The sequence below is a fragment of the Bos taurus genome, chromosome 7 (assembly GCF_002263795.3).
Source record: "Bos taurus isolate L1 Dominette 01449 registration number 42190680 breed Hereford chromosome 7, ARS-UCD2.0, whole genome shotgun sequence".
Classification (NCBI taxonomy): domain Eukaryota; kingdom Metazoa; phylum Chordata; class Mammalia; order Artiodactyla; family Bovidae; genus Bos; species Bos taurus.
In genome coordinates, this window is record NC_037334.1 from 93,501,312 (window position 1) to 93,514,582 (window position 13,271).

Consider the following 13,271-nt stretch of genomic DNA (forward strand, 5'->3'; position numbering starts at 1 on the left):
ACTTTTTAGTTTAACTGCTTTACCTTGAGTTATAATTTTGGTCACATGTCTAGCTTGTTCCATGTTCTAAACAAAGCACACAATACTAAGTTATGCTTTTCAGATGAAAAAGATATCACACTCTTTCATTATGTTGGATATTAACTCTGAATTTTTTTTTTAAATAGAAGTACTGCATCTGTTGAGCCACATATAGTATCTTCCCTGCTGCCTTCTTACACCGTATCACATATGATGGCAATGATTAGCAGGGGATAGGAAAACCAGCCACATCCATAGCCATTAGCAGTTATACTATTGGGTACTATTTGCTATCATTTCCTTAATTAGCTACTAAAGGGTCTTAAGAGGCCCAAATTCCACAGTCTTAGTCTTATCAACGCCTCTCTAACCACTAAGCAAATCAACCCTAAGTATATGATCAACCTAGACTACACCTGAAATTAATATCCAATCTGCTATAAAGCAATAGAAACATACAATAAATGCTTTGCTTCAATGATCTGTCTTCACAGTGATATTTTTCTCTACAGCAAAAATTATCTGTTATCTATATTGCAGTATCTATATAGCAAAAATGAACCATTCTCCAAAAAAGGAGACAAGAACACAATGTCAGATTAAGTAGCAGAGCACTGCTACCTCTAAATTATCTTTAGTTTAGCTGTGAAATGTTAAGCAAGTCAGTCATCTGCTACCTCATCCGTAGCAAATTCATAGAATGATACGCAAGAGTGTGGTACAATTTTTCATTCAGCACTTTAAATCAAAGCATAGTAATTAACTTAAATAAGCTTTATAACTTAAATAGCTAAATGCAGTACCCAAAAAGTATTTAATAAATGATAGTCGCACAGAGTCGGACATGACTAAGCGACTGATCTGATCTGATCTGATCTGAGTGTAAAAAACTGGAGAAGGCAATGGCAACCCACCTCAGTACTCTTGCATGGAAAATCCCATGGACGGAGGAGCCTGGGGTGGGCTGCAGTCCATGCGGTCGAGAAGAGTCGGACATGACTGAGTGACTTCACTTTCACTTTCATGCATTGGAGAAGGAAATGGCAATGCACTCGTGTTCTTGCCTGGAGAATCCCAGGGACAGGGGAGCCTGGTGGGCTGCCGTCTATGGGGTCGCACAGAGTCGGACACAACTGAAGTGACTTAGCAGTAGCAGCAGCAGTGTAAAAAACATTCAACAGTTTTTTGTTTTTTTTTTTAAGATGCATTATCTTGCACTAAAAATAAAAAGTCCTTCCTTTCTTAAACGGATAAATTAAAAATAATTTTTAACAATGCTGAACACTGTTAAACTACAAAATTAGTCATTAAATTACTCAATTAAACCTCACTGCTCTATGGCTGGAAATGATATGATATACGGTCTGAACAACTTAAGTTTATTTCTGTGGGCTATATACATCGCACACCCTCCAAATACTAAGCATTGAACCAGATGAATTGACATATGTTACCTGGTATACAGTTGGTGCAGAGAAGGCAATGGCAACTCACTCCAGTACTCTTGCCTGGAAAATCCCATGGACGGAGCCACCTCGTGGGCTGCAGTCCATGAGGTCGCTAAGAGTCAGACACGACTGAGCAACTTCATTTTCACTTTTCACTTTCCTGCATTGGAGAAGGAAATGGCAACCCACTCCAGTGTTCTTGCCTGGAGAATCCCAGGGACGGGGGAGCCTGGTGGGCTGCCGTCTATGGGGTCGCACAGAGTCAGACACGACTGAAGGAACTTAGCAGCAGCAGCAGCAGCATACAGTTGGTGATGGACAGGGAGGCCCGGCGTGCTGTGATTCATGGGGTTGCAAAGAGTCGGACACGACTGAGCGACTGAACTGGAACTGGACTGAACTGGACCTGGTATACAGTAGGTGTGGCTGAAATGCAGCCGTGATTTGCACTCCCACCCTGTCCCCAGCCCCTTCCAGTCTGTGGAGCTGGATCACTTTCTGTCATTTTGTTGCCAGGTCCCCTGTCTTCTCCTGTCAGTTCCAGGGCTTAGTCCCTTAATGTCACTGAACTCCTTTGCTACTCTCCATCTAGCCACATCCAACTGCTACCTAACACGTCTTTTCTCTGTTTCTTCATCATTTTTCTCTCTTGTTTCCTGCTCTTCTCAGCTACCAGAAACAACAACACAAGAGCGATCTACTTCAAAGCCACAGTCAGCTGATCAATATATTCCTTCCCATCTAAAGAAAAAGAGAAAAGACTCAAAGCAGGTCAGGATGATCTTCGGCTTTTCAGAACTTTTCATCACAGTCTGATACCCAGACGTTCATTCATTGTTATAAAAGGTATTTCACAGTTTCTTTTACTTCTAAGTTTGGAATTACTACAGGTACTTGGTCTATAGAGAATTTAAGTTTTGATAATTATAGCATTTTAAGGTTAAAAAAGTAACAGAAGACAAGGTGGCTGCTTTCTCAACCCTTAAAAAAATTTGCCAAAAAACCTGCAAAATTTTCTATTAAGATCAGACCTTAAGGGGAGTTCCTGGGTGGCCTCGTGGTTAGAATTCCAGACTTTCATTGCCATAGCCTGAGTTCAGTCCCTGGATGGGGAACTGAGATGCTGCAAGCTGTGTGCCACAGCCAAAAACAAACAAACAAAAAATAGATCGTGAAATGAATGAACAGTGCTCCAAAGAAGGACATAAAAATATGGCCAAAAAGCAGATTAAAAGATACTTAATATTACCAATCATTAGGAAAATCAAAACCACTGAGGTATTACTTCATACCCATTAGGAGGACTATTATTATTATTATTATTATTTTTTAAGAGAGAAAATATGTCTGGCGAGGCTATGGAGAACTGTTGGTGAGGATGCAGAGAAAATGAAACCTCTGCACCGCCAGTAGGAAGGTAAAATAGTGCAGCCATTGTGGACAGCAGGATGGCAATTTCTAAACAATTACATACAGAATTAGCACATAATCCAACGCTTCCACTTCTGGGTATATAACCAAAAGAAATGAAAGCAGGAGACTAAAATAGATATTTGCACACTCGTGTTCACAGCAGCATTATCCGCAATAGCCAAAAGGTGGAAGCAACACAGTATTCACAGACAAATGAACAGATAAACAAATTGTAGTCTATATATGCAAGAGAATATTATTCAGCCTTAAAAAAGGAAGAACATTGAACATGCTACACCATACATGAACTTTGAAGGCACTATGCTGAACAAAATAAGCCAGTCACAAAGGGACAAACGGCATATGGTTCCACTTACATGAGATATCTAGAGCAGAAACAAAATTCAGAGAGAAAGAAAGTAGACTAATGGTTGCCCAGGGCTGAGAAGAGGGAGAATGGGAAATGTTTAATGGGAATGGAGTTTTGCTTGGGGAAGATAAAAAATTCTGGAAATGGATGGTAGTGACAGCTGCATAACAATGTGAATGTATTAATACTTGATGCCACTGAAGTGTACACTTAAAAATGGTTAAAATGACTGATTTTATGTTATGTGTATTTTACTACAATTTTAGAGAAAAAAGAATGAAAAGTTGACATAAGTTAGCTTTTTTCACTCACTACTCAGTTACCCATGGCCACTGTACAAACCCAATTTGATCCTAAAACAGGACAAGTTATGTAAATATGCTAATGCGAGCCTGGAAACATCTCTACATATCTGGAGACATCAGATTCTCCTCATAGAGGACTGTCGGGGAAAGCTGAGAAAAATAGGCTGTCAATAAAAAAGATCACTTATGGTCACACAAATCACTGAATAAATATTCTTGAGAATTTTAAACACTGATGACTGCATGCCTAGATCCTTGCTATTCCAAGATATTTCAAGATATACCAAATATATTTCTTTTCCTAGCCTGAAACACATACCACATACCTCCAGAGCTCACTTTCTGATTTCATCCAGATCTCTACTCAAAAGTCGTCTTATCAAAGAGGCTGACACTGACCACCCTATTTAAAAGAGCATGCTCCATCCTTCTGTCTCCCCTCAGTGTGCTTTATTTTTCTTCATAGCTCTTATCACTACCTGACATATTTATTTGCTAATTGTCCTTCTCTATCCACAATGTAAATTTCAACACAAAGATGGCCTCTTCCGTTTGCTATTGGAAACCCAGCACCTAGAACGCTACCCAGCACACTGAAGGTGGCCAATGAATATCTGTTAATTGAATGACTGGATAGATGTTTACAGTTTCATAGGTCATATTGCCCTCTTGACTTTGGTACCAGCATTGTAGTAGCCACTGCCTCAAAGACATCCAGTATCCCTGGTTTAGGCTCACCCTTAAGTTGAAGGAACACTTAGTTGAAGAGTCAGATAGAAGCCTGGTAGCAGCATGTCAAAAAACTGCTCCCTGACTTACTTTCTAACTCAGTTCAGTTCAGTCAGTCCCTCAGTCGTGTCTGACTCTTTGCAACCCAATGGACGCAGCACTCCAGGCTTCCTTGTCCATCACCAACTCCCGGAGCTTGCTCAAACTCATGTCCATGGAGTTGGTGGTGCCATCCAACCATCTCATCCTCTGTCGTCCCCTTTTGACGTTCGTTTTCTAAATACATTAAATAAATACAGTGTATCTGTTCCTCGCAATGAGGGATAAAGAATAAACACGAAGAATGTATCTCTAACAAAGCTTTAAGACAAAAGTTACCGTGAAATGGATATTTCACGCATTTTGGTAAATGGTATAAGGCACATGGTAGCCTGAAAAACCGGAGGATTTTTCCCTTTGGAACTTTTGAGAGGATTTGGGGAAATAGACAAATGCAAGATAGTCAAAAACTAACCAATTACTTGGCACAACGAATACACACTCCGGAGCTCTAGACGAATATGTTAAATCTCTGAATGAGGGAAAGAGAAGACTGACTCCAAAATATACCTAACTTTATTTCAAAGTCAAAAGTCTTCAATTACGAACGCATCCCAGTGAAATGTCCCACCAGAGCTCGTGCAAGTTACAAGTTTTGAGAGCATTTTATAACTGCACTTCATAGTCTTCCGTCTGCAACGAATGATTTCTGATAAAGGTCTGTCAGGTGATGGTAATTTTCGTAGAAAAATCTTTAACCAGAAAACTGCAATGCATCCCCCTCCACCCTACCCCCCAACCTGAGAAAGCTTAGGAAGGCCCATTACGCTACAGTCTCCAAGTGGAAGGAGACTCAGCCAGGGAACACACGTGTTCTGCCCCGCATCGAAAATGGAAATAGCAGGAGTTAAGCTGCCCATCGGCGAGGTCCCGGGCAGAAGGCAGAGGGGTGCGCAGGAACCACAACTTGGCTCTCGGGTACCCTCCGGCCTCCTCCGGCGGCAGCGACCCCCGCCCAGGATGAATCAAGGGGCCGGCCTCTTCCTCTTGACTCCTGCCCGGGCCTGCCCCCCGCGAGCTCGCACGCCGGCAAACGCTTGTCCTACCTGAACTCTGCCCCCAGCTGCAGGGCTGTGGGGGGAGGCGGGAGGAGGCGTGGCCTTCCAGCTCGCCAGTCGAACTCCCTCGTGCGGTTGTTATGACTTTCCCTCTCGGGAATCCGCGCCCCGATCAAGTTCAAGTTGCACTTCCGGGGTCCGCTAGAGACTGCAACGTCATCGCGCACGCGACGCCGACGGCCGCGACCGGCCGGAAGTGGGCGGGGCGCGGTCGCTGGGTTGGTTCCCTGGGCTGTTCAGTTCAGTTCAGTTCAGTTGAGTCGCTCAGTCATGTCCTACTCTTTGCGACCTCGTGAATCGCAGCACGCCAGGCCTCCCTGTCCATCACCACCTCCCAGAGTTCACTCAAACTCACTTCCATCGAGTCTGTGATGCCATCCGGCCATCTCATCCTCTGTCGTCCCCTTCTCCTCTTGCCCCCAATCCCTCCCAGCATCAGAGTCTTTTCCAATGAAGAGTCAACTCTTCGCATGAGGTGGCAAAGTATTGGAGTTTCAGCTTTAGCATCAGTCCTTCCAAAGAACACCCAGGGCTGATCTCCTTCAGAATGGACTGGTTGGATCTCCTTTCAGTCCAAGGGACTCTAAAGACTCTTCTCCAACACCACAGTTCAAAAGCATCAACTCTTAGGCGCTCAGCTTTCTTCACGGTCCAACTCTCACATCCATACATGACTACTGGAAAAACCATAGCCTTGACTAGACGGACCTTTGTTGGCAAAGTAATGTCTCTGCTTTTCAGTATGCTATCTAGGTTGGTCATAACTTTTCTTCCAAGGAGTAAGCGTCTTTTAATTTCATGGCTACAATCACCATCTGCAGTGATTTTGGAGCCCCACAAAATAAAGTCTGAGACTGCTTCCACTGTTTCCCCATCTGTTTCCCCAGAAGTGATGGGACCAGATGCCATGATCTTAGTTTTCTGAATGTTGAGCTTTAAGCCAACTTTTTCACTCTCCTCTTTGACTTTCATCAAGAGGCTTTTTAGTTCCTCTTCACTTTTTGCCATAAAGGTGGTGTCATCTGCATATCTGAGGTTATTGATATTTCTCCCGGCAATCTTGACTCCAGTTTGTGCTTCTTCCAGCCCACCGTTTCTCATGATGTATTCTGCATATAAGTTAAATAAGCAGGGTGACAATATACAGCCTTGACGTACTGCTTTTCCTATTTGGAACCAGTCTGTTGTTCCATGTCCAGTTCTAACTGTTGCTTACTGACCTGCATATAGGTTTGCTCTGTCTTCAAAAGGTATCCTAAATCTAACCAGTTCTTACCACTTCTACAACTTCTACATTGGTCCTCAATGGGTGTTCAAAGTGACTGTTCTAAATGCTTCTATTCTTACCTCTGTACAATCTAGTCTCCAATTGGCAACTGTAGAAATCCATTTAAAAAGAAAATTAGAATCTGTTCCTTCCCTATTCAAAACATTTAAGATGTTCTCTACTAAAATTAAAATCCAAAGTTGTTTTCATACATCCATAAGATCCTGAATGATCTGACACTGGGCCACCCCAAGCTGCTGTTGAAGAAAAAGGTGGTAAGAAATAGTTTTGGAGTGAGGCATGGGAACTTGGCCAATAATTTGGAGTTTTGGAAAAGACGATGCTAAACATGATTTACCAACTCTTGCTTGGAAGACAAGAGACTTGGTATTCTTCATTGACAGAGTACAGAGATAATAACTGTTAAGTTTTCCCAGCAACTAGTAGACATGTTGGTACGTGGCTAGGTGTTTTCATTTGCTAGGGCTGCCATAAGAAAGTACCTAAAACCAGGTGGCTTAAACAATGGAAATGTATTGCCTCACAGCTCTGGAGGTTAGAAGTCTGAGACCAAAGTACACCCAATGTTGGTTCCTTCCAAGGGCTGCAAGGAAGAATTTGTTCCTTGCCTCTCCCTTGCTTCTACAGGGATGCTGGCAATCTTTGATGCCCCTTGCCTTGTAGCTACATCACCCCAATCTCTTTAGTTTCACATGAGATTCTCTCTGTGTGCTGTCTCTGTGTCCAAATTTCCTTATTATAGGGACGTCAGTCATATTAAATAAGGGCCCATCCCAGTGACCTCATTTTAACCTGATTACCTATCTGATGACTTTATTCCAAGTAAGGTCACATTCTGAGGTACTGGGCTTAGGATTTCCTGTATCTTTATGGAGAGACACAAACTCTAGGGTAGAATTATTTTGAAGAAAGGGAGAGAAGTAACTCTAGCAGAAAGGAACAAACAAGTCAGTAGAATAAGGTTGTGTGAAGTAAGCTGCAAGAAGAGGGACTGCATGGAAAGTTAGAGATATTGGCTGGAGCATCTGTCCCATGTATCAGAGAATGGCAGTGTTGGAATTCCTGGACTTGGGTGAACCTCCAGAACAAAATGTACAAAAGTACTTGATGACAGAAAACACAAGCACCTGGACATTTTTACTGAGGGAAGCATGGTCACAGTCTATGACAGCCTTTTCTTCCCACTCATGAGGCGACATTGAAGGACCTCAAAGTAACAGAATAAGTGTGGAACATATAGAAGTAAAAGGTGCAGAAGGTGAGACAAAACAATTTTCCCTTCCTTCCAGCCATATTTGTGAGTCAGGAGTATGATTGGAAAGAACACAGTTTAGAGTGAATTAGAGATTTCCAGTCCAATATGTAAAGAGTTTGAAGCTTGAAAATCAGCATTCTTATCCTCACGACAAGAAAGAAAAGCCTAAAAACCTAAATTCAACAGCTCTTTTTAGATCCTTTAGAGAATTGAAGTCAGAAAACTATTACACCTCAAATTAAAAAGACAGGAAAGTAGTTAACGAAAAGCATAGCTTAACAGAAATCAAACTCCATTCCTGCCAGAGACACTTAGAGGGCTCCAACAAACCTATGTACACCAGGACCCAGAGACCCCACAGAGACTGAGCCAGAACCATGTTTGAGTGTCTCCTGACGAGGTACGGTCAGCAGTGGCCTGCCGCAGGGGCAGGGGCTCTGGATGCAGCAGATCCAGGTATGGCATAAGCCTTCTTGGAGGAGGTCACCATTAACCCACCATAGAGCTGCCAGAGCTTACACAGGACTGGGAAATAGACTCTTCGAGGGCACAAACAGAACCTTGTGTGAACCAGGACCCAGGAGAAAGGAGCAGTGGCCCCACAAGAGACTGACCCAGACTTCCCCGTGAGTGTCCAGGAGTCTCAAGCAGAGGCACAGGTCAGTGGTGGCCTGCTGCAGGGTTGGGGGCACTGAGTGTAGCAGTGAATGCATGGGACCATTTGAAGGAGGTCGCCATTATCTTCATTACCTCCACCATAGTTTGGCCTCAGGTAAATAAAAGGCAGGGAACACAGCCCCACCTATCAACATAAAATTGGATTAAAGATTCACTGAACATGGATCCATCAGAGATCCGATTCCCCCTCAGTCAGTCTCTCCCATCAGGAATCTTCCATAAACCTCTTATCCTTCTCAATCAGAGGGCAGACAGACTGGAAACCACAGTCACCAAAACTAACCAATCTGATCACATGAACCATGCCTTGTCTAACTCAATGAAACTATGAACCATGCCACATAGGGCCACCCAAGACAGTCGGTCATGGTGGAGAGTTCTGACAAAATGTGGTCCACTAAAGAAGGGAATGGCAAACCACTTCATCATTCTTTCCTTGAGAACCCCATGAACAGTTTGAAAAGGTAAAAAGATAGGACACTGAAAGATGAACTCCCCAGTTCGGTAGGTGCCCAATATGCTACTGGAGATCAGTGGAGAAATAACTCCAGAAAGAATGAAGAGACAGAGCCAAAGCAAAAACAACACCCAGTTCTGAATGTGACTGGTGATAGAAGCAAAGTCCAATGCTGTAAAAAGCAATATTGCATAGGAACCTGGAATGTTAGGTCCGTGAATCAAGACAAATTGGAAGTGGTCAAACAGGAGATGGCAAGAGTGAATGCCGACATTTTAGGAATCAGCAAACTAAAATGGGCTGGAGGGGTGGATTTAACTCAGATGACCATTATATCTACTACTGTGGGCAAGAATCCCTTAGAAGAAATGGAGTAGCCATCATAGTCAACAAAACAGTAAAAAATGCAGTACTTGGATGCAATCTCAAAAATGACAGAATGATCACTGTTCATTTCCAAGACAAACCATTCAGTATCACAGTAATCCAAGTCTATGCCCCCACGAGTAATGCTAAAGAAGCTGAAGTTGAATGGTTCTATGAACACCTACAAGATCTTCTAGAACTAACACCCAAAAAAGATGTCCTTTTTATTATAGGGGACTGGAATGCAAAAGTAGGAAGTCAAGAAACACCTGGAGTAACAGGCAAATTTGGCCTTGGAGTACAGAATGAAGCAGGGAAAAGCCTAACAGAGTTTTCCCAAGAGATCGCACTGAACAGAGCAAACACCCTCTTACAACAACACAAGAGAAGACTCTACACATGGACATCCCCAGATGGTCAATACTGAAATCAGATTGATTATATTCTTTGCACCCAAAGATGGAGAAGCTCTACACAGTCAGCAAAAACAAGACCAGGAGCTGAGTGTGGCTCAGATCATGAACTACTTATTGCCAAATTCAAACTTAAATTGAAGAAAGTAGGGAAAACCACTAGTCCATTCAGGTATGACCTAAATCAAATCCCTTATGATTGTACAGTGGAAATGACAAATAGATTCAAGGGATTAGATCTGATAGACAGAGAGCCTGAAGAACTATGGATGGAGGTTCATGACATTGTACAGGAGGCAGTGATGAAGACCATCCCCAAGGAAAAGAAATGCAGAAAAGCAAAATGGCTGTCTGAGGAGGCTTTACAAATAGCTGTGAAAAGAAGAGAAGTGAAAAGCAAAGAAAAGGAAAGATATACCCATTTGAATGCAGAGTAGCATTCAAGTAGCAAAGAATAGCAAGGAGAGATAAGAAAGCCTTCCTCAGTGATCAGTGCAAAGTAATAGAGGAAAACAACAGAACTGGAAAGACTAGAGATCTCTTTAAGAAAATGGAAGATACCAAGGGAAATTTTCATGCAAAGATGGACACAATAAAGGATAGAAATGGTATGGACATAACAGAAGCAGAAGATATTAAGAAGAGGTGGCAAGAATACACAGAAGAACTGTACAAAAAAGAGCTTAACAACCCAGATAATCACAATGGTATGATCTCTCACCTAGAGCCAGACATCCTGGAATGCAAAGTCAAGGGGGCCTTAGGAAGCATCACTACGAACAAAGCTAGTGGAGGTGATGGAATTTCAGTTGACTATTTCAAATCCTAAAAGATGATGCTATGAAAGTGCTGCACTCAATATGCCAGTAAATGTGGAAAACTCAGCAGTGGCCACAGGAATGAAAAACGTCAGTTTTCATTCCAAGACCTAAGAAAGGCAATACCAAAGAATGCTCAAACTACTGCACAATTGCACTCATCTCACACGCTAGTAAAGTAATGCTCAAAATTCTCCAAGCCAGGCTTCAGCAATACGTGAACCGTGAACTTCCAGATGTTGAAGCTGGATTTAGAAAAGGCAAAGGAACTAGAGGTCAAATTGCCAACATCCGTTAGATCATTGAAAAAGCAAGAGAGTTCCAGAAAAACATCTATTTCTGCTTTATTGACTATGCCAAAGCCTTTGACTGTGTGGATCACAATGAACTGTGGAAATTTCTGAAAGAGATGGGAATACCAGACCACCTGATCTGCCTTTTGATGCAGGTCTAGAAGCAACAGTTAGAACTGGACATGGAACAACAGACTGGTTCCAAATAAGAAAGGGAGTATGTCAAGGCTGTTTATTGTCACCCTGCTTATTTAACTTATATGCAGAATACATCATGAGAAACGCTGGGCTGGATGAAGCACAAGTTGGAATCAAGATTGCTGGGAGAAATATCAGTAACCTCAGATATGCAGATGATACCACCCTTATGGCAGAAAGCAAAGAAGAACAAAAGGGCCTCTTGATGAAAGTGAAAGAGGAGCGTGAAAAAGTTGGCTTAAAGCTCAACATTCAGAAAACTAAGCTCGTGGCATCTGGTCCCATCACCTCATGGCAAATAGATGGGGAAACAGTGACAGACTTTATTTTGGGGGGCTCCAAAATCACTGCAGATGGTGACTGCAGCCATGAAATTAAAAGGGACTTGCTCCTTGGAAGAAAAGTTATGACCAACCTAGACAGCATGTTAAAAAGCAGAGACATTACTTTGCCAACAAAGGTCCGTCTAGTCAAGGCTATGGTTTTTCCAGTAGTCATGTATGGACGTGAGAGTTGGACTATAAGGAAAGTTGAGTGCAGAAGAATTGATGCTTTTGAACCATGGTGTTGGAGAAGACTCTTGAGAGTCCCTTGGACTGCAAGGAGATACAACCATTGAATCCTAAAGGAAATCAGTCCTGAATATTCACTGGAAGGACTAATGCTGAGGCTGAATTTGTAACACTTTGGCCACCTGATGTGAAGAACTGACTCACTGGAAAAGACCCTGATGCTGGGAAAGATTGAAGGCAGGAAGAAAAGGGGACGTCAGAGGATGAGATGGTTGGATGGCATCACCGACTCAATGGACATCAGTTAGAGTAAACTCTGGGAGGTGGTGATGGACAGGGAGGCCTGGTGTGCTGCAGTCCATGAGGTTGCAAAGAGTTGGACACGACTGCGTGAGTGAACTGAACAGGAAGCAGAAGTCAGTATGGGTAGAACACTTTAAATTGTAATAGATGAATTGGCAGAAGGTCACCGTCCAGGTGAGCTATTTAAAATCCTAAAAGAAGATGCTTTTAAAGTGCTGCACTCAATATGTCAGCACATTTGGAAATCTCAGCTGTGGGAAAGGTCAGTTTTCATTCTAATCCCAAAAAGGGCAATGCCAAAGAATGTTCAAACTACCATACAAATGCACTCATTTCACATGGTAATAAAGTTATGCTCAAAATCATTCAATCTCAGCTTCAGCAGTATGTGAACTGAGAATTTCCAGATATACAAGCTGTGTTTAGACAAGGTTGAGGAACCAGATATCAAATTGCCAACATTAGTTGGATCATGGAGAAAGCAAGGGGATTCCAGAAAAAACATTTCCTTCATTGACTACACTAAAGCCTTTGACCTTGTGGATTACAACAAACTGTGAACATTTCTTAAAGAGATGTGAATACCGTACCACCTTATCTGTCTCCTGAGAAACCTGTATGCAGTACAAGAAGCAACAGAGCCAGACATGGAAAAATCAACATTCAAAAACTAAGGTCATGGTATCTGGACCCATCATTTCATGGCAAATGGAAGGGGAAAAAGTGGAAGCAGTGACAGATTTTATTTTGGGGGTTTCCAAAATCACTATGATGGTGACTGCAGCCACGAAATAAAAAGACACTTGCTTCTTGGAAGGAAAGCTAGACAGCATAGTAAAAAGCAGAGACATCACTATGCCAACAAAGGTCCACATAGAAAAAGCTATGGTTTTTCTAGTAGTCATGTATGGATGTGAGAGTTGGGCCATAAAAGAAGGCTGAGCACTGAAAAGCTGATGCTTTTGAATGGTGGTGCTGGAGAAGGACGACTCTTGAGAGTCCCCTGGACAGCAAGGAGATTAAACCAGTCAATCCTAAAGGAAATCAACCCTGAATAATCATTGTAATGACTGAAACACCAATACTATGGCCACCTGATAGGAAGAGCTGACTCATTGTACAAAAAATCCTGATGCTGGGAAAGACTGAAGGCAAAAGGAGAAGGGGATGGCAGCAGATGAGAAGATTAGATTGCATCCCATCTCAGTGGACATGAATTTGAGCAAACTCCAGGGGATAGTGGGAGT

General features: G+C 42.5%; 1 protein-coding gene across 7 annotated transcripts in view; it reads right to left on the minus strand.

Annotated features, from left to right (window-relative positions):
* FAM172A (family with sequence similarity 172 member A) overlaps positions 1-5,595 on the minus strand; it is a 421,562-nt gene extending 415,967 nt beyond the window's left edge. For 4 of the 7 annotated variants that reach the window (XM_059888825.1, XM_024995320.2, XM_024995314.2 and 1 more), the window contains exon 1: positions 5,432-5,595. The gene's annotated coding sequence lies outside the window, so the exon portion shown is untranslated. Of the gene's footprint in view, positions 1-935; positions 1,630-5,431 lie in introns of all 7 variants that reach the window. The other 3 variants (XM_059888827.1, XM_059888823.1, XM_059888824.1) reach the window with 2 other exon arrangements.
* Between the last annotated feature and the right edge of the window lie 7,676 nt (positions 5,596-13,271).